The sequence below is a fragment of the Dromiciops gliroides genome, chromosome 1 (assembly GCF_019393635.1).
Source record: "Dromiciops gliroides isolate mDroGli1 chromosome 1, mDroGli1.pri, whole genome shotgun sequence".
Classification (NCBI taxonomy): Eukaryota; Metazoa; Chordata; class Mammalia; order Microbiotheria; family Microbiotheriidae; genus Dromiciops; species Dromiciops gliroides.
The window spans coordinates 585,258,669-585,281,865 of NC_057861.1; the positions used below are offsets into that span (position 1 = coordinate 585,258,669).

At 36.8% G+C, this 23,197-nt stretch overlaps 1 pseudogene; it reads left to right on the plus strand.

Moving 5' to 3' along the window:
• The window catches only part of LOC122752178, an 86,473-nt pseudogene that overhangs the window by 38,615 nt on the left and 24,661 nt on the right, over positions 1-23,197 (plus strand).

Here is a 23,197-nt window from a genome sequence, read left to right on the forward strand (position 1 = left end):
GGAAAGAGAAGAATAGTTAGCATAGCTTCCCTTGGTCATAAGAGTCCAATCAGATTACAAAAAATACTGATAGTATAAGAAGCTTGTGGACAATGCATAATTTCTGTTTAAGCAACAACACTGAAAAAATCCCAATCAGATTCTGGTTTTTGTTAAATTCAATAGAAACTCATTGGAACACTTTACAGGGAAAACATGTGCTGCTAAGTGAAAGATATTGTTTTTAGCATGGTTCTTGAGAAAATGTCCTGCATGTAGAGCAAGAAATCAACTGATCAACCAAAATACATAATAATTTACTTAAGTCATATGCTTCACATATAGTTATATATGATAGATGACAATACCCCCTGAAAAGTCATCATTCAGCTCTTATGAAAAGATCTCCATTGATGGGGAACTTGCTGTGGCACCACATTCCACTCTTGTATAGATCTAAATGATTTGAAGCTTTTCATTATATTGAACCAAAACTTTTTTCTCTGTAACTTTCAACCTTTGTCCCTAATTCTCTACTCTAGTGTCAAGTTGATTGGTTGTTGTCCTTCATTCACAAAGAGGACCAAAATGATGTCACTATGTTGGAGTCAAGTTAAAGTGTGTCTGACTGTTGTTGATCAGACTAAAATGAGCTTGGAACACTCTACCACAGGTCCAGCACAAATAGTCTATATGAACATCTGGAGTGGAAATATCTCTAAATTTTCACATCTCACATTTCTTTTGAACTACTGCAAATCTGCCTTGCTTATTAAGCACAGCACCTTCTTTGATGTGGTTATTCCATGAAAGGTAGTCCTTTGCCAGCACCTCCCAGGTCACACAATCAATTGCAAAGTTTTTCAAAGAACCCTTGAGAATGTCCTTGTATGGCTTATTCTGACCATGATGTGAGTGCTTTCCTTGAATTAATTTTTCATAAAAGAGTCTTTTATGCAAACATGCATTTGGCATTAGAACAACATGGACAGCCCATTGGAGTTGTATTCTTTGCAATAGAGTTTGCTTGGCAGTTCAGTTCGAGAAAGAATTTCTGTCTGGTACCTTTTCTTGCCAGATGATCTTCAGAATCTTCCTAAGATAATTCAAATAGAATAGGTCCAATTTCCTGGTATGATGCTGGCACACCATCCAAGTTTCACAGACATATAACAATGAGGTCAGCACAATGGCTCTGTAGACCTTCAGTGTGGTAGACAGTCTATTACTCTTTGTCACACTTTTCTTCAGAGTCTCCCAAAAGCTGAGCTAGCTCTGGCAATGCATGTGTTACCTACATGTACATCTCTGGAAGGTATACTACCAAGGTAAGTGAACTTATCCACAGTATTCAGAATTTCTCCATTTGTTGTTATCAATGGTTCCATGTATGGATGGTATAGTGGTGACTGGTGGGCATCCTGTGTTTTCTTGGGTGTTAATTGTTTGGCCAAAATTAGCATAAGCAGCAGAGAATTGATCCATTCTTTGTCATATCTCAGCTTCAGAGGCTGCATTGAATGCACAATTATCTCTGAACAAAAATATCATGCACCAACTCTCTCTTCACTTTAGTCTTGACTTGAAGGCTTTTCAAGTTAAATATTTATCATCAGTGTAGTACCTGACCTTGATGCCATGTTGACCCTCATTGAAGGTATCTAACAACATTGCTGAAAACATCATGCTAAAAAGCATGGGAGCAAGCACATAGCCTTTGGTGACTGGGAAAGTGAGAGACCATCATCCATTATCAAACCTGGGCAAGCATGCCATTATGAAATTGATGTACAATACTGATAAATTTCCTTGGGCAACTGAATTTGGACATAATTTTCCAGTATCAAGTAAAACAATTTAAATCACTTCTACATGACAACTCTCAAAAACTTGAAGATATTGATCATATCTAGACTAAACATTCCCATTTCTTTCAACTAAGTCATCTGTAGTATGAAATTGAGTGTCCTTAAAGCCTTGAACCCCACACTTTGGACATGCTTCATCTTGTTAATTTTCTTCCTAAACTCACATGTCCAGAACTGAACACAGTGTTCCAAATATGTTGTGACCCGAAGAGAATACATTGATACTATGAAGTCCATTCAGACACTACCCTTCTATTAATACAAACTAATGTTATTTTAGCCTTTATGATGTTTTTTCTCTGATGATTATTATGTCAATTAACTCATATTGGATTTGCAATTCAGGAATACATCCAGCCTACTTTCTAGTCATACCTCCCTCAACCTTCAACTGCACAGTAGATTTTTTTAACCCAAGTATAGGACTTTACACATAACTACATTATATTTAATCTTATCTACCATCTATCTATCTATCTATCTAACTGATCTAACCTATATGACAGCATACACACATATCCAATAATATGTATACATACTGTGAGGGACAACAATCCTCTTCTCAATAATTCTCAGGAACTCAGCATCGATATGACAAAGGCTCTTTTATTTCCTTCTCATGAGAAGGAGGCACCCTAGTGTGCAGCTAGTGGGTGCAAAGAAAGGGGGCTCGAAGACCCTGTTTTATACCCTAGTCCCTAATGCGAATGGACCCTCCCCTTTTTCATCATTGGTCTGATTACTCGAGGGTTACAATCTATGCACAAAATTATGTCCAAATCTGAATGCAGTATTCCCAACCCTCTTCCTTATATGGGTATAACTCAGGAGTGGACCTTATTCTTCCTTATATGGACACAACTCCAGAGCGGACCTTATTGAGACCAGGGCTCCTTGAACCATGTCATTTTGTTAGCCAGAGTGGGAGGAGGGGATCAGAGACGTTTATCCTACAAACAGGTCAGGAGGAGTATGATCGACTCAATGAGTCTTGAAAGATAATAAGAATGATGGGAGGTAGAGATGAGAAGAGAGGGAACTCTGGCTATGGGGGAGGGCATTTGTGAATAAATGCACTGAGGCTAGAGATGGGTATGGTGAAATAGGGAAATAGTAGTTTGATAAGAGAATAAAACAAGGAGACAACTACCCATTTTCTCACACATACATACATATATAAAATACATATACACATACATGCATATGTAGTTTTGCATACCAATTCCATTATCAAACATATTGTCCAATTTGATAAACATTCAACTAAAATCATTGATGAAAATGTTGAACAGAACAGGCAAAAGAGTGATATTCTTTGAGACTTTCTTGGGCTAAAGATTTTCTTCCATACTGATATTTATCATTGTTCTCCATCTTTTCAATCTGGATATACAAACAGTTCTGATGTCACTATCATCCAATCCACATCTTTCCTTTTATTGCTAGTTATCGTGGGATCCTTTGCCAAATGTCTTGTGAAAATTCAGGCATGTTTTGTATGCAACATTCCCTTAATCTGCCACTCTAACAATCCTTCAAAAAAATATTGGAAGTAAATTTGGCCTTCTTTATTCTTAACGAACCTATGCTGGTGCTTAGTGATTACTACTTAACTTTCTAAGTGCTCACAAACCATCTTTTCAAGAATGATTTCTACAATTTTGTCAGGAAATGAATATGTACAAATTTGGCAATGAATCAAAGCACAAAATTAACACATGTACAATGTATATTAACAATGTGCAAGGGATATTGAGCAACAAAACATGCAATGTCCAAACCTATGGCTTTGCAAAAGAGGGAAGTTTTATGTAAATGAATGTTTCTTTAATTGCTATTCTATTCAAAGTAAGGGCATAATATTAAATAATAACTCAATGAAAATATTTTAATGGAGATAATATGTTCTAGGTACATTGCTTTATTATGCCCTAAATTCATATAAGCATAGAACTGGGAGAAACTAGTTGAAAACATATTTAATTTAGCCAATCAGCTACCTTTCTCAAATATCAAAGGTCTGAAAAGAACCTTTGGTCAAAAGATATAAATGGGCATTTTTTAATGAAGGAAATCCAAAAGATTAATAGATGAATAAAAAAACAAAACAGCTCTGATGTTCCATTTTATATACATCAGATTGACAATGATGACAAAAGAGGATAATGATAAATATTAAGGGGACTGTGGAAAAACAGGCACATTAATGCAATGATAATGGAGCTGTGAATTAGTACAGCTGTTCCATTCTGGAAAATAATTTGTAACTATTCCTCAAAAAACAGTAAACTGCACTACCAGACCCATATGATAAATGAATGTAATGCCATATTATTGCAATAGGAAATGATGTAATGGATGGTTTCAGAAAAAACTCAGATGATTTCCATGAACTAAAACAAAGGAAAGTGAAAAGAACTAGGAGATCAATGAATATGGTTAAATAACATTGTAAAGAAAAAACATTTTGAAAACCTTAAGAACTCTTATCAATAATATGGCCAACCATGATTTCAACATACCAGTGATGCTACCCACCTTCTGACAGAAAGGTGACAAAAGTATACAATAAAATATGCATTTGGAGGTATGGCAAAAGTATGGAATTATTTTTCTTGACTATATTACAAGAGTTATGTTTTTGTTTATTTGCAAGGGGTGGAGGATTTGAATGGAGGAGTAGGAATACTGCTGCTGAAAAAAGAAAAAAAAGATTCACTGAAGTATTTTAATGCACACAGAAGAATAGAAAAGTACATAGGAAAACACAGATAAGCTGAACAACTTTGAAAATAACTGGTTGGATTTCTTATATATGTGTCTATATTTTTTAAAGCAAGCTGTATGTAACAGAGATTCACGGTTTCACATAAAGTATATTTTTCTATTCTGCTTTTCATAAGGAGTTTTCTTTCTTTTTATATTTCTCAAATTCAAAATAAAAAAATAAAATTTTTTAAAGGTATTATTTTAAAACAAGGAATAGAGAACAGGGAACCAGTTATTCAGCTCTCTATCGTTGCCAGCAACCAGCATAGTACTCTGCAGAGGTTTAATAAAATGTTGAATTCAACTGGAAAAAAGAGGGGGGGAAGCATCTTTGCAAAGTGCCAAATTGCAAACCATTTATTGCTGAACTCTTTAGTAAGTACCTGAAGTAATAAGATTCTATTTTTCTGATCAAATAGGGGTCCATATGGCCTGAATCAGATTGCAAGAAGCAGAGCTGGCATTCCACATTGAGTATTTAAGACCCTGTTTTATTTTCTTATCAAACTACTATTTCCCTATTTCACCATAGCCATCTCTAGCCTCAGTGCTTTTATTCACACATGCCCTCCCCCATAGCCAGAGTTCCCTCTCTTCTCATCTCTACCTCCCATCATTCTTATTATCTTTCAAGACTCAGCTCAGGTACAACTCCTCAGCAAATTTCCCCTGATTCCCAAGTTGTACCTGTTCTCTCCAACCTTGAGTTTTATTGTCTCAGAATTATTTGTGTGCTGCTGGGGAAAATGTTAGCTCCTTGGGGACAAAAAGGTTTCATTTTTCTCTTTGAATCTCCAGCACCTAACACAGTGCCTGGCATATAATAAATGCTGAATAAATATTTGTTGAAGAGCTCTGGGTTCTGTATTTGGAGTCAGAGGACCTGGGCTTGGATCCCAGCTTAGCTATTTGTTACCTATTTGAACTTGGGAAATTCACTTAACCTCTTCTTGATCTTGGTGTCCTCATCTATTAAGAGAAAAGGATTGGGGCAGCTAGGTGGTACTGTGGATAAAGCACCAGCCCTGGATTCAGGAGGACCTGAGTTCAAATCTGGCCTCAGACACTTGACACTAGCTGTGTGACCTTGGGCAAGTCATTTAACCCCCATTGCCCCACCAAAAAGAGAGAGAGAGAGAGAGAGAGAGAGAGAGAAGGATTGAACCACAGTTCCAGGACAGAAAAGAGTGACTGTGGTCACAGAACATAAGAGCAGTGACCATGTCTCTACTTAGATCATATGGCCTTGGAAGCAACAAAAACTTACAGACCCCCAGAACTAGCTCTGAAAACAGCAGCATAAAAATCCTGAAACTTGAGGTAGTGCCTCCATCCCAGCAGCAGAGCCCAACTTAAAATAAAGTTTAAAGTCAAGAAATAGGCTGGAAAAATGAGCAAAATAACAACAACAAAAAAGAAACAGACTATGCAAAGTTACTATGATGACAGGGAAGATCAAGGCATTCAAAAGAAGAAAACAAAATCAAAACAACTATATGCAAAGACTCAAATTAAAATGTGAATTAATCACAGGCTCAAAATAGAATTCCTGGAAGAATTTTAAAAGGATTTTTAAAATCCAATAAGGAAGGTAAAGGAAAAAAACAAAATGAGTGTGATGTAAGAAAATCATTAAAAAATAGTAAATGGCTTGGTAAAGGAAGCACAAAAATACTTAAAAAAAAAATAACACCTTAAAAACCAGAATTGACCAAATGGTAAAAGAGGCACAAAAGTCCACAGAAGAGAAAAACTCCTTAAAAATTGGAATTGGCTAAATGGAAAAAGAGATGCAAAAATTCACTGAAGAAAACTACAGTTGGTCAAATGGGAGTAAAGTACAAAAGCTCACTGAAGAAAATAATTCCTTAAAATTTTTAATTGGCCAAGCAGAAAATAATACCTCCATGAGACATCAAGAAACAATTGAACAGGGGCAGTTAGGTGGCGCAGCGGATAGAGCACCGGCCCTGGATTCAGGAGGACCTGAGTTCAAATCCAGCCTCAGATACTTAACACTTACTAGCTGTGTGACCCTGGGCAAGTCACTTAACCCCAATTGCCTCACCAAAAAAAAAAAAAGAAAGAAAAGAAAGAAAGAAACAATTGAACAAAATCAAAAGAATGAAAAAATAGATGAAAATGTTAACTGTCTCATTGGAAAAACAACTGATTTGGAAAAACAGATGTAGGAAAGTTAATTTAAGCCTTACTAGACTACCTGAAAGTCATGGTCAAAAAGAGCCTAGACATCATATTTCAAGAAATTATCAAGGAAGACTTCCTCAATATCCTAGAACATGAGGGCAAAAGAGAAATTGAAAGAATATACCAATCATTTCCTGAAAGAGATCCCATAATAAAAATTCTCACAAATGTGACCCAAATTCCAGAAAATATTGCAAGCTGCTAGGAAGAAACAATTGAAATATGATGGAGTCACAGTCAAAATAACAAAAGATTTAGCAGGTTTTGCCTTAAGGGATTTGAGGGCTTGGAAAATGATATTATGGAGGGCAAAGGAACTGGGATTACAATGAATAGTCTACACAGAAAAACTGAGTATAACACTTTTGTGGGGCGGGGGGGATAGATAATTAATGAAATAGAGAACTTTCAAACATTACTAATGAAAAAAAATGGAGCTAAATAGAAATTTTGACTTTTAAATACAAGACTCAAGAGAAGCATGAAAATGTAAAGATAAAAGAGAAATCATAAGCAAGACAATGCAGTTAAACTGTTTGCATTCTTGCATAGGAAAATGATACTTTTAAGTCCTAAGAATTTTATCATTGTTAGGGCAATTAGAAGGACTATACATAGGCAGAGAGTCTAAGTGTGAGTTGAATATGATGGGAAGATATAAAATAAAATAAAATTAAGGGCTAAGAAAGAAGGATGCACTGAGAGAAAGGAGAAGGGAAAGGTAGAATGGGGTAAAAGTATCTCATATGAAAGAGGCATGAAAGGAAAAGCTTTTATAGTGGAGGGGAAAATAGGGTGATGGCAGGCAACGCTTGTACCATATTCTCATCAGAACTGGCTCAAAAATGGAATAAGATCCATACTCATTTGGGTACAGAAATCTATCATCTCCTACAGGGAAGTAGAAGGGGAGGAGATAAGAAAAGAGAGGATTGAGGGTGGCCTTGGTCAGAAGCCAAAGAGTTTTGAGGAGGGACAGACTGAAAGGAGAAAAGAAGGATAAATGGGGTTGGGGTAGATAGGATGGAGGCAAATACAGACTTAGTAATCATAACTGTGAATGTGAATGGGATGAACTCACCCACAAAATAGAAACAGATAGAGTGGATTAAAAATCAGAATTTTAAAATATGTTGCTTACAAGAAATAGACTCCAAGTAGAAAGACACACAGAGAGTAAAGGAGCTAGAGCAGGAACTATTATGCTTCAGCTGAGTTTTTTTTTTCATTAAAGTATCTTATTATTTTCTAGTTACATGTAGAGGTAGTTTTCAACATTTGTTGTGTTTTTTTTTTCATTTAATAAGCATTGATAATTTTGTGTATGTGTGTTTGTTTTTGTGGGGCAATGAGAGTTAAGTGACTTGCCCAGGCTCACACAGCTAGGAAGTGTCAAGTGTCTGAGGTCAGATTTGAACTCAGGTTCTCCTGAATCCAGGGCCAGTGCTCAATCCGTTTTGCCACCTAGCTGCCCCCTCAACATTTGTTTTTATAAGATTTCTAGTTCCAAATTTTTCTCCCTCCCTCCCCTCTGTCCCCCCTCCTCAAGACAGCAAGCAGTCTGATATAGGTTACATATGTACAATCACATTAAACATATTTCTGCATTAGTCATGCTATGAAAGAAGAATTAGAACGAAAGGGGAAAACATCAAAAAACAAACATAAAAGTAGAAATAGTATGTCTCAATCTGCATCTAAATTCCACAGTTGTTGGTTTTGTTTGTTTTTTTTCTGGATGTGGAGAGCATATTCCATGATGAGTCCTTTGGAATTATCTTGGATCATTGTATTTCTGAGAAGAGTTAAGTCTATCACACTTGATCATCATGCAGTGTTGTTGATACTGTGTACAATGTTCTCCTGGTTCTGCTCATTTCACTCAGCATCAATTCATGTAAGTCTTTCCAGATTTTTCTGAAATCCACCTGCTCATTGTTTCTTATAGCACAATAGTATTCCATTACATTCATATACCACAACTTGTTTAGCTATTCCCCAATTGATGGACATCCCCTCAATTTCTAATTATTTGACACCACAAAAAGAGCAGCTATAAATATTTTTGTATATTTGGGTCCTTTTCCCTTTTTCAAGATCTCTTTGGGATAAAGACCTAATGGTGGTTTTGCTGCATCAAAGGGTATGCACCATTTTATAGCCCTTTGGGCATAGTTCTAAATTGCTCTCCAGAATGATTGGATCAATTCACATTCAGCTGAACTTTTTAAAAAAAAAAAAGGAAGGATAGTAATCATGATCTCAGACAAAGCAAAAGCAAAACCAGATCTAATTAAAAGTGATAATCAGGGGCAGCTAGGTGGGGCAGTGGATAAAGCACTGGCCCTGGAGTCAGGAGTACCTGAGTTTAAATCCGGCCTCAGACACTTAACACTTACTAGCTGTGTGACCCTGGGCAAGTCACTTAACCCCAACTGCCTCACTAAAAAAAAAAAAAAAAACCTAAAAGTGATAATCAGGGAAACTGCATTTTGCTAAAAGTTACCATAGAAAACTGAGTTCAAATCTGGCCTCAGATATTTACTAGTTATGTGACCCTAGGCAGGTCACTTAACCCTGTTTGCCTCAGTTTCTTCATTTATAAAATGAGTTGGAGAAGGAAACAGCAAGCTACTCCAGTATCTTTGGAAAACAACAAAACAAAAAACAAAACAAACAAACAAAAACAACAACAATGAAAAACTCCAAATGGGGTCACTAAAAGTCAGACATAACTGTAAACAAACTGAACAAAAACTATAGACAATTAAGATCATTATGAAATATATGTGACCCAAATGGTATAGCTTTCAAATTCTTAAAGGAAAAGTCCAATGAGCTACAGGAAGAAATAGACCATAAAATGATGCTAGTAGGGACCTCAACTTTCCCATCTAAGAACTAGATAAATCTAAACAAAAAATAAACAACAAAGACATTAAGGAGATGAATAAAATTTTAGAAAAGCTAGCTATGATAGATCTCTGGAGAAAACTGAATGTGAATAGAAAGGAATATGCCTTTTTGCCAGTGGTACATGGAACTTACACAAAAATTGAACATGTATAAGGATATTAAGTGCATCCTTTTCAGATTATAATGCAGTAAAAATTAGAAATATAAATTATTGGTAGAGTTGTGAACTCATCCAACCATTCTAGAGAACAATTTGGAACTATGCCCAAAGGTCTAAAAAAAACTCAGTGCATACTCTTTTTGACCCAGGCCTTGACCCTTTTTGACCTAGCAATACTAGACTAGGTCTATATCCCAAAGAGATTTTTTTAAAAGTTAAAAAAAAATTATACATACAAAAATATTTATAGCAGCTCTTTTTGTCATGGCAATCAATGAATTGGAAATGGAGGTGATACCCATTATTTGAGGAATGGCTAAACATGTGGTATATGCTTATAATGGAATATTATTGTACTGTAAAAAATGATGAATAGGATGCTTTCAGAAAAAACCTTGAAAGACTTCCATGAGCTAATGCAAAATGAAGCAAGCAGGACCAGGATAACATTGTGCACAGTAAGAGCAATAGTGTATGATGATCAACTATGAATAACTTAGCTATTTTCAGCAATACAAAATGCCAAGACAATCCCAATGGACTTATATTTTAAAAAATGCAATCTACCTCCAGAGAAGGAAGTGTCAGAATCTGAATGCAGACCAAGCATACTTTTTAAAACTTAAAAAAAAACTGAGGGAGAGGCATATGTTTTTTTTTCAATATGTAGCTAATATAGAAATATGTTTTACATTACTACATATATGTAATCTATATCAAATTGCTTGCCTTATCAAGGTGAGGGTAGGGGAGACAAGGAGGGAAAGAAAGAGGGAATTTGGAACTCAAAATTTTTAAAAATTTGTTTTATATTAAATTGGAAAAATAAAATATAAAACATCTTAATAAAAAATTTTTAAATCTGAAGAGCTCCACAAGTTGTTCACAAATAAATGAAAAAGCATAAATAGAACATAGTTTCCTTCCTTAACCAATGCCCTCTTTGAATCTCTAGCTTTCTTCCAGAGTTAAGCCAAAACCTTCCATATGAGGCCTTCCTTGAACCTCCCTTTCCCCCACCTTTAGCTACTAGTGACTTCTGCTCCAGAATTATTTATTTGTTTTTACATATCTTGTATATATTTATATAGGTATGTTGTCTCCTCTCACATAATGTAAGTGACTGGATCCCAGGGAATATTTCATTTTCATCTTTGTATTTTGTATTCCCAGTTCCTAGCATAGTGCATGACCTGGAGAAAATGCTTAATAAATGCTTTTACTTTTGATACCATTTGGGATTAGAATTTAATCCATCGGGGGCGGCTAGGTGGCGCAGTGGATAAAGCACCGGCCCTGGATTCAGGAGTACCTGAGTTCAAATCCGGCCTCAGACACTTGATACTTACTGGCTGTGTGACCCTGGGCAAGTCACTTAACCCCCATTGCCCCGCAAAACTGTAACGATTGGAATGATGCCACCTGCTGGATACTTACTGTAGAAGAGTTCTGCCCATGAAGCGAAGGTCTTTGAGGGCAAGACCAGGAGTCTTTTCTTTGGCGGGAGGAAGTGACGCGGACTAGTGGGAGGAGGAAGGAAGAGACTGGCGCTGACTCTGGGGCTCTTTTCCTCTGGACTCTGGTGGAGAGCGGAGCTAAAAATGTGCTCTCCCTTTAATAGATAGAAATCTAGGCCTTTCTCTCTCTCTTTACCAAATTCTTATTTTCCTTAATAAATGCTTAAAAGCCTAACTCTTGCTAAAGCTTATAATTTATTGGCGACCACTCATTAGATATTTTAGACAGACTAGCTAGAATTTTAGCCCTTAACAAAACAAAAACAAAAAACAAAACAAAAAATAGAATTTAATCCATCACAAAACCAATCTTGCCTATGGAGTCAAAAGCAAACCAAATAGGTATTTTAATTTTTAATGCTAATGTCTTAATTTAACAAAGGTTAAGTGAATTCACATAACTCGTAGTGTCTCATACCAAATATGAACTCAGGCCTTCTTGATTGATGGATAGACACAGGGCTCAATCCATTGCATCATCTAGCTGCTGTAGAACAATCTCAACTACATAATCAAAAGCTGAAGAGAAATTGATGAAAGCCAGAGAACTCTAATATTTTCCCAATGAGATAAAACAGTGTCCAATAGTATATGGATTGTGCTGAAAATTGCGAGTTTTCAGGACACAATATGAAATTGCTTCAGGACTTCAATCTGTTAAGAGTTTTGAAGAAGTCAACAGCAAACTAGTGAATTTATAACTTTGAAGCAGTAGATGGTTTTCCTTTTTGAATATAGGGGACACTAAACTATGATTCTATCTAGAATATTCTGGATCAGACCTAGATCAGACTAATCTAGTGATTCAGGTTCAGGATCGGAATGCAACCAAACCCTTGTAGCCCATCAAATGCAACACAGATAACTTTATTTATTATTAAATAATAATAATAATAATAATTACTGAAAACAGATGTAGCCCCTTTCTGACCCTGCATACTCCAGAACAGCAATACTGGGTCAGAAAAACTCAAGGTAAAGGAGTTGGAACTCTGCCCAGTCCTTAGGCTAGAGCCAAATCTACATGGGCTGGGCTATGGACCAACCAAGTCCTAAAGACAGCTTCCTTGCCTCCTTACAGGGAAACTATCCCAACTTATATAAAATCAGCATTCTTGCAATCCATCTACAGAGAAAGAACTGGTGGTATCTGAAAACATATTGAAGTATAATTTTTTTGTTAGTTCCTTTTTCTAAATTATTTTTTCTGTTTTCTTTCACAACCTGACTAATATGGAAATGTTTTGCATGACTACATATGTATAACTTATATTGAATTGCTTGATCTCTTAAGGGGGGATGGGAAGGGAGAGAGGAAGAGAATTTGGAACACAAAGTTATAAAAATCAATGTTAAAAGGAAGTGCAGGTAAGGGCAGCAGCCAGCCACACCCACAGGCGCAGGGGAAAAGGAAGCAGTTGAGTCCGTGTATCAAGTTCACAGGTTATATATCTTACTTTTCTTTGTCCTTATCTCTAAGTTTATTCTTATCAATAAACCCTGGTTTGTTTGTTTTTTTCTTTAATTGAAAAGTGGTTTTTAAATTTTGTTTCTTGTTAGTCTAGGAGAAGCAGTTGGGGAGATGGCAAGCCCTTACAGATTGGCCCACATAGGGCTTAACAAACCTGGGGGATCTTTTAAAACCCCCTTACAGATTGGAAGATCCAGCCAGCCAGGAGTTTACAGACTAGCAAGGCAGGCAAAAGCTCACATTAGGAACTTGGATAAGAACTAGAAGAAATATTTTCTTATTACTTACATAAGGGTCAAAAACTAAGCCTCTGATGTACTTGAGATCATTGTGGCAAAAGCTTGCCCTTGACACAACCAAAGTAATTTCCAAAAAAAAAAACAACTACATGAATCACAGAAGCTGATAATTGGAAAAGATTTTAGTGATCTCCTAGTCCAACCAAAGGAATCTGCATTAAAACATGTCCCAAAAATGTTGAGTTTAATAGCTCATGTATTTTACATAGGATGTCCCAAAAAGTCTTAGGGTAGCACCTGAAGAGAGCTCAGAGATCGATTAGGAAATTATTTCAATAGTTTGAAAAGAGATGAGGTCCTGAAGTGGGATGGTATTCTATGAGTTGAGGAAAAAAGATAAATATGAAAAGATAGCAAGGTAGTACATATAATAAGCATGCCACATGGGTACTCTAGACTCTAAGTGTTATGAGTTTAGTAGGAAAAGAACATAATGTATGGTGGAGAAGTCAGGGAAGCTTCTGGAAGAAAGTGGTTCTTAGAAGATAAGTAGAATAGGGATAATCAGCAGTGAGATGGGGTGAGTCAGCTACCTCCTAATCCTAGAAGCAAGTGATCTGGAATGCCAAATATTCTCTCTTTTAACACTCAGAATTTTTCATTCTGGTGTTTTTAGTTTATTCAGACAATGAATAGGGGTGGGTTCTGGACATTATCTACATCCCCTCTGCAAATATCCCTTTCACATCCTGGGGGTTAGAGGAAACCCTGCCCCCCCCCCAACCTAGAAAATCCATGTAAAAATTTTTGACCCTCCCTTCATACCAGAGAAGTCTGAATTATTATGGTATTAAAAGATAAAATATGTTGATATTATACAATACTAAACATACTTTTTATGCATTTCTGAGTTTCTAAACTTTTTCTGTGTTGTCTGCAGGCCTTCACGTGTCATCTCCAGCTTCTGCAAAACTCCCACAAAATTCCCATTTAATTTCTTATGCCAACTCACAATATATCAAAACTGGGATGGGCAAAGTTACTATTTGGAAGGGATCACTGTAGTGGGAAAGATTAGGGTATGCTTGGGGGAACAGCATAGAGGTCAATCTGGCTGGAGCAGAGGATTCACATTGATAGACAAGAAGAAATGAGATTGAATAAGTAAATACAACTATGAAAAATAATATCTTAAAACAATTCTGTAACCACTGTGGTTTCTCAATTCAGTTCAGTATCAGTCTTTAGAAATGTATTGTAACCTCAAACCTAAGCTGTTGCTAGTCTAATTATTTCCTCTCTGGGTATTGTGAGAATAAATAAGATGATAATTATCTGAGGAAGCTTTTTAAGTTTTCTGGAGCTGGGTGACAGCTATCTTTGGTGGTGCTATACTTTTTTTTTTTTTCTGGGACACTGACTTGGTCCTGGTGAGGAGAGAGGCCTTCCCTGAATTTCTCCAGATAGTTGGGTAAGACTAAGACACTGCTTTCTCATGTGCCCTTCTAACAAGTGCTAGAAGTGTGAGAGAAAAGCAATCAGGGCAATTTTGGGAGTTGCATCAGTCAGAGAACTTTGGAAGTAAGATAGGAACAGAGGTGATTATTCTTCACCCCCAGTAATGAATAGAATCTTCAGAAGTCTTTCCATCTAGTGCATAAATCTAGGCCGGCTCATTCATTGTTAGAACACTGCACCAGAAAGAGCACCAGATCTGGTGTCAGAAAGTTCAAATTCGGGCACCGCCACTTAGAACTTTTATGACCTCTGGTAGGTTTGTTGATTATTCAGAGCTAAGAAGGATAGCTCACACATTCCACAAGAGAGTCAATATGCGAAAAGATTTTGACAGGTTAGAACACTGGGCCAAGCTACATGGGGCGAAATTGAATTAGGTTAATTGTCTAGTCTTACAGTCTGGTTAAAAGTATCAACTTCCAAAAAAAATAAAAATATCAACTTCATGTTAAGCAATGGGGTGTACTGGAATGAATGATGGATTTGGAACCATGGAATCCTAGATTTAAACTGGAAGAGACCTCAAAGGTTATTTCATCTTTTCATTTTACAAATGAAAAAACTAAGGCTCTGTGTAAGTTAAGTCACTTGCCAGTGGCCACCCAGTCAGAATCAGAGATGGGATTTAAATCTAGATCAATCCTCTGACTCCATAGTCAGTGTTCTTTGAGTAAGGTAGGCAGTACAGTGGATAGAGCCTTGGACCCGGAGTCAGGAAATCTTGAGTCCAGCTCTAGTCTCAGCACTTAGTAGCTGTGTGACCCTCTGCAAGTCACTTAACTTCTGTTCGCCTCAACTTTAGTTTCCTGAGCTGCAAAACAGGGATAAAGTCTGCCTCCACAGGGTTGTCATGAGGAATAAATGCAACAATATTTGTCGAAAAAAAAGATGCTTACCATAGCGCCTGGCACGTAGTTGCTGTTTGTCCTTCATTTTTCAAAGAGTCTTGATGACATCACGGAATGATGTCTTGACTTGCCATGAATTGGATTTAAGTGTAGCAGAGTTACACAAAGTCATCAGCTTCATTCTCTCTTCTAGAATCATCAAAGTCCAGTGGCGAGAGAAAAGTCAAGACAACTGGCAATGGCCCAGGATACAGTGGGATGAACTTGGTGTCTTTGATGTCTGACCAAGCTTTAAGTACTCCACAACACCTGCTTCAACCGCCTTCTTTGGAACAAATTGTTCTCATCTGCCCATTCCACCAAGGAAGTCTTCACATGCTTAGGGTACGTACCCCCATAACTCACTGATGAGTTTGAGACGCGTCAGTTATCCTCAACCTGGTTTAGTCCACGGCTTCTTAAACTTTTTCCATTTGTGACCCCTTTTTTCCTGGGAAATTTTTATACAAACCCATATGGGGCATATATGTATATATAGTTATACATAACCTTTTACTGTTGCCAAAGTTTTCACAACCCCCACATTCAGTCATGCGACCCCATATGGGGCAGCACCCACGGTATAAGAAGCTTTGCTTTAGTCCATCTGCTGAGATGGTTTTATCAGTGTGTGGCCACCGCACATACTATAGCTTCTTGGAGCCACAGGTGAGAGCTGGGCACCTATTCCCTTTCTTCTTTTCTACTGTATTTACTTACCACCTATGTGATATTTGACAAGTCAGTTTTCCTCTCTGTTCTCATCTATAAAATTAGAGGGTTTGAATCAGATGGCTTCTATGCTAGACTAAGTCCAGACATAGACACATTATAAGATGAGGACACATCCTGTGTCATTTCAAAGGGGAAGTCCCCAAGCTATAGGATAGATAAATTTCCAGCCTCATTGTAGCTAGGAAATATTACTGAATATAATACTGCCACACTGATAGCTTCAAGCATATCAGAAAGCCTTGCCCTGGTGTTGTAGTCTCTGGCTATCCCATTAGTAGCTCTCTGAGAGAGCTTAGAAACTGGGATAAAGGGGGGTAGTAGGTGATATAGAAATAAAAAGTCGCAATGAAATTATTTAAAAATAAATGAGAATAAAGGGACCTAACATTGGGATAGTAGATTTGAGTCTAGGCTTCCTGAAATCTGGAAGGCTTTTCATTTAAACCACTATACCAGTAACTTTTCTAAGGAAGTAACCAGACAGGAGATAATGAAACAATAAACCCTTACCAAGAGAGCCATTACCCTTGATTTGTTGGTGAAAACTGTATCTTTGCAAGATAAGTCCTATTTTTATATGTATAGGCAGCTAGGTGGTGGAGTGGATAGAGCTCTGGGACTGGAGTTAGGAAGACCTGAACTCAACGACCCTTCAGACCCATGGCAACTCAATCTCCATCTGCCTCTGTTTCTTCAACCAAAAAATGAAGATCAAAATAGCAGCTATCTGCCAGGGTTTTTGTGAAGATTAAATGAGCTAACAGTTATAAAGAGCTTAGCCCAGTGCCTGGTATATAATAGGCACTTAATAAGTACCTGTTTCTTTTCTTCTTTTATATCCCTGGTTTTTGCTAGGTGCATCATTTACTCTATTTCAATAACTGGGCTTAAGAAAACCCTCTCAAAAAAATAAGATACCTTACAGATCTAAATTAATGATCCTATAAGTCTAAGTACAAGATGGAAGAGATACAACCAGATATCAGGTCATTTAGAGCCCAGAATCAACAATATGAGATGGCAGCCAAGAGAACCAAGACAACCTTAGACTATATTAAGAAAGACATATCCATCATTAGAGCTATCTAAAAATGGAATGGAGGAGCTAGGTGGCACCATAGTGCATAGAGCACTGGGCCTGGAGTGAGGAAGACTCATCTTCCTGAGTTCAAATCTAGCCTCAGACACTTCCTACCTGTGTGACCTCAGGCAAGTCACTTAACCCTGTTTGCCCCAGTTTCCTCATCTGTAAAATGAGCTGGAGAAGTAAATGGCAAACTGCTCCAGTATCTCTGCCAAGAAAACCCAAAATGGAATCATGAAGGGTCAGACACAACTGAAACAACTGAACAACAAAAATGGAATAAGCTGCCCTCATGTAGAAGATTTCTCTACATTGGACATCTTAAACATGGACTGAATTGCCCCTTATTGGATATTTATTTATTACAAGATAATACTTTTTTTTTCAGATATGTGTTAGAATAGCTGGCCACTGTGGCTCCTTCTAACTCTGGCATTCTATAAAGTCATTTTGAACTTCAATTTCCCCACCTGTAAAATGAAAGAGTTGGAGTAGTTGACCTCCAAGATTTCTTCCAGCTCTAAGAGCATTTTCAAGATGATGATGATAATAACCAGCATTTATATAGTCCTTTAATGTTTCAAAAGATATATATGTGTGTGTGTGTCTATATATATGTGTGTGTGTATATGTGTGTATATGTGTGTGTGTGTGTATATATATATATATATATATATATATATATATATGTGTGTGTGTGTGTGTGTATATATATATATATGATCCTCATAATAGCATCATGAGGAAAGGTGCTATCATTAACCCCATTTTATAGAAAAAATGACTGAGAAAGGTTAAATTACCTGGCCAGGGTTATGTGACATATATAATATGACACAAATATTCCTGGCAGAGCAGGAACTATGAATCCTATCTCAAGGATCTTTCTACTAAACCCAAAGAGCTTTTTCTTCAAAATACCCAATAAATAAAAGGATTTTTGTTATATGCCCAAATTCTTTATTTAATTCTTAAGTACTCATTATATTGTTGACTTTAAAAGTCAGTCAGTCAATCAATCAATCACCATTTACTAAGCACCTGGCACTGTGCTAAAAAAGTTTCTTTGCAAAAGTAGCAAAAAAGATAGTTCCTGCCTTCAAGGAACTTACAGTCTATTGTGAAGCACTATGCTTGGGGTTGAGTATACACATGAAAGACAAAAACATAGTGGCTGCCCTCAAGGAGTTCATGTTCTAGTGGGGGAAACCACATAGAAACAACCAAATTCTGTATATAGAAGATAGCTATTTGGATAAATAGGAGGAAATCTCAGAGGGAAACGACTGATGAGGACTAAAAATTTTCCAGACGGGGTTGACCAATTTTCATTTGCAGTTTCACAAATTGTTTCTGGACCAATTGGCACTTGATTTTGGTATTCTGAAAGTCTCCCTACCACTATCATCACTCTCAACCAGCAGAGAGAAGCAGTCAAAGTTTGCCTTTTACAATATGGCTGTAAGTTGCTGTAAATCATCCGTTGCTTCTCCCAAGGGTATTTGCATTTTAAGCCATATAACTCAAATCTTTGTTTCCCTAAGAGAATAATTTCAGACACTGGATGGATATAGGAATGATAGCTTCTCTGTACTCCTGAAATCACATCCTTTGCCCACTCTGTCTATACAGAAGTCAAGCCCTCCCTGTCAGGATCTTTGCTTTACATTGGTAAGTGTAAAATATGCAAGCTGACCTAAACTTCCTCATATTCTACCCTCTCATAAGTATTATTGTTATTGTCATTGTTGTTATTTTTGTTAACATAATTTCTAAATGTCTATTACTATAAAATTTACTATTATATTATATATACTAGAATACATATACTTGGGACAGCTAGATGGCGCAGTGGTTAAAGCACCTGCCCTGGATTCAGGAGTACCTGAGTTCAAATCCGGCCTCAGACACTTGACACTTACTAGTTGTGTGACCCTGGGCAAGTCACTTAACCCCCATTGCCTGCAAAAAAAAAATGAATACATATACTAGTGCATATAATATACCATAAATTACTCTATAGTATATAATATATAACATAAATTACTAAAAATTTCTATAGCACTTTCCAAAGCACTTTACATCCACCTTCTCATTTGATCCTCACAGCAATTCTATGAGAAAAAAATGTGATTCTTAATCCCCATTTTACAGATGAGGAAATTGAGGCTGAAAGAAGTCAAGTGGAATTCCCAGGGTCCCAAGGCAAGTAAGTATCTTAAGGCAGGATGAAGTCAAGTCTTCCTGAGTCCAAGTCCAACACTTTATCCACAGCACTATCCAAGGGGCTCTCTCACTCAGATTACTAAATGTCACATTGGACCTAGAACAAAAGTTAGTGGTAGACCATAGAAGATTGGATGTAGGGGGAGGATTAAAAGATCATTTCATGACATTGCTGTGTCTAACAGGAAGACACTTCAGTACTTGTTCAGATCTAGCTCTGATTATCCAAGCATTGTGAAAAGGCCGTGGGACACCAAACAGCATCAAAAGACTTGTTTGGGACAGAACCTTTTCTTAATTAACTTTCAACTGTCAAAGTTCTTGCTTTACAATTAACTCCCTTAGACCATTTCTTTTCTGAATATGAATCAACAGTCTCTTCTTATCAGTCCTTTTCACATTTCCTGTCTGATGGCATATTTTAATCCCACAAAGATTGTGTTATTAAATTTTTGTGTGAGGCTGTGATTGCCATCGTTGGAGCTAAAGATGCAATCAAGAAGAGAATTGATGCCTTATAATTCAATGAATAGATGAATATGCTTCTGCGGTAATTCCTTTAGTAATTACTTGTGTAAACTATGTGTTTCTGTAATTGAAACTCTGCCGAGTGGGGTAATTTATCAAAATGCATCATTTATTAAAGCATTTCCATCTTTTTTGTTGTTGTTGTTGTTGTCTCTCTACTTGTCCTCCATACTGTCTTGATTTCCCACACACATACCTTAAGTCAATCAAAACCACTTGGGTTTTGTGGAATACACACACTCTACTTTTTAAAAAAAAAAATACACTTAAGTGGAAGTTTAAAACTCCATTTTCAAAAAGACACAATTGTTATTGCAGTTTGCAATATGTATTTTCTGCCAGCCTCTCAAATGTGATTTCTAAAATGGTCTTGCAAAGACTGTCTGTGCCAGTTTTCCAGATAATAACACCATTTTTCTTTTGTGTTCACTAAATAGTATACGTGTTGACCCCATTCATCTAAAATAGCACTATAAGAGAAACAGAAATAAGGATGTCCACTTTTGCAAATGGGAGAAACTGAGTCACAGTCATCCAGAGACAAAGCTGCCCATCTACCTCTATCATATTCCTATGTAGCCCAAATCTTTTGAGTACCAGTCCAGATGCTACCTCCTCCATGAAATATTCTCTGATCCCTGAACCATATGGTATTTCTTCTTTCCAGAATACCCAGAGCTCTTTGTGCTTCTCTTGTAACACTTAATCATACTTGACTATGGTATTACAGTGCAATAGGGTATATATGATTGAAACCAGATGCAGTGAGTACTGGGGCACACAGTGATCATAGCATTTTGTCGATTTTCTTTCTCCCTTTTTTCTATTCTACCTAAAGAGGAGGTTGTCACATGATCTGTCCATTACTTAGTCAATATTAGTAAATAGTCAAGAAACATTTTACAATCCTTACTCCATTTCTTAAGCACCTACTATGTTCCAGGCACTGTGTTAAGGACTATGGGCTCCTTGAGAACAGGGACGATAGTTTGCCTTTCCTTGTACTCCCAGTGAATAGCGCAGTGAAAAGCCATTCAAGTCTCTTTGCCAAGAAAACCTCAAATGAAGTCATGAAGACTGAATAACAATAACAAATAACACACAGTAGATGCCTGATAAATAAATGCTAAGTCACTGAAGGAGAGGGCAATAATACTCTCTGGCCATTATTTGCATGATCCAAGTAGACTCATGAGTAGCCTACTCCTTGCCCCACTCTTCACAAGCTTTCTCTTTTCTAAGGCTTTATGTACTAGCTGCCATCCTCCAGGTTCAATGTAATTACTATGTGGTCTTCTATATACTAAAAAAATATTAAAATGTGTAATCTCTCTTCACTTGACTCATCTTCATTTTCCCATGGCTTTCCCCCTCTGTCATGATCCCCTCATCTAAAAGGATTTGAGGATTCACTGTTTTTAAATTAAACTCAGAGATTTCAGAAATTTCTTCCTAAACTAGCTAATTAGTATTGATAAACAGTCTCAAAATTGGGTGATTCTTTACACTCTATACATTGATGGTTGGTGAGATACACTGGTGGAAGGAATATCCACATCAATAGGACCACAAAGCAATTTGAATAGTGAAGCTTCAGACAAGATGGACCTTAGAGGTCATCTAGTCTAAGCAGCTTAGTTTTTAATTTTTTTTTTAATTATTTTTTAAGTTTAATTGTGTTTTCAATTCTGGATTCTCTCCCTCCCTTCTCTCTCTTCAAAAATTTACTGTTGATTGCAATATGACTTCTTGATACTCAGTGTAAAAATACAAATAGACATTTACTGCTGCACAATATTGTAACAGGCGTTGATTTTTTTTCACTTTGTCACTCCTCCCAGCCAGTCTTAGAAGAACTGGAGAGGAAATAGATTTGAAATCTGAGAACCTGGGTTCAAATCATGGTAATGGTCAATAACATCTGTGTGACTGTAAGGAAGTGACCTCATCTGTCTTTGTCTCAATTTCTACCTCTGTAAAATGAAGAAGTTAGACTAAACAACCTCCGAGGTCATTTCTATATATAAAATCTATGATCTTTTTGAATTGAATTGTAAACTATAATGAGAATTAATTTATCAGATTCCTTTGAGATAGCAGGTTTGGGAGAAAGGGGAGAAAGTATCTGAAGGATGGGGAGACATCTAGAGGGGCAAAACAGAAAAGGGAATTTAGGGATTCAAAGACACTTCACTTACTTCACAATTTTGCCAAGATCCAGACCAACTTTGACTTTACCACTACCCACCAACCCTCTGCTCACTTCATAATCTTAACCTCAACTAGCATTCAATACAAGAAAGTATTTGATCACATAACTTGAGGACAGTTTCAGAGTCTGTCTGCCCTTTCTATAGGCATCTGCATCTTAAAATAGGATTTTTAGATTTATAAAACTAAATAAATCATGGCAGAATTTTGGATACTGTTAGGCAGTTTGGCTTAATGGATAGAGTAGTGGACCTGAAGTCAGAGACCTAAATTCCAATTCAGACTCAAACATTCTCAGACACTTAGTAGTGTGTGACCCTGGGCAAGTCACTTACCTCTCACTGCCTCAGGCTCCTCATCTATCAAATGGGGATAAGAAAAGCACATACCTCTCAGGGTTGCTTTGGGAATCAAATGAGATATTTGTTAAGTGCATTACAAACCTCTCATCTGATCTTCACAATAACCCTGTAAGAGAGGTGCCCACTTTAGAAGCTGAGAAAATTGAGGCAGACAGAGGTAACATGACTTGCCCAATAGTCATACAGCTAGTAAGTGTCAGAGGCCAAGTTTAAACTCAAGATTTTCTGACTCACTCCAGGGCTCTTGACCACTACACTATCACTGTTTGTTTGAATTACATGTAAGTCCAATTACTGACTTCTGTTTAAAGTGGTGTTTCATGCATGTTGACTCAGTAGCTAAGTAGAAAAGTACTGCAGGAAGTTTTTATAACCATTTTGTAGTGAAATGTATACTTGATTTGAGGTTAGAAAACTTGTGCTAAAATCTCACCCTACTATTTACTTAGCTGTATGGGATATGTCATTTAACTTCTTCTGAACCTCAGTTTTACTTTCTTTAAGATGGAGGTAATAATA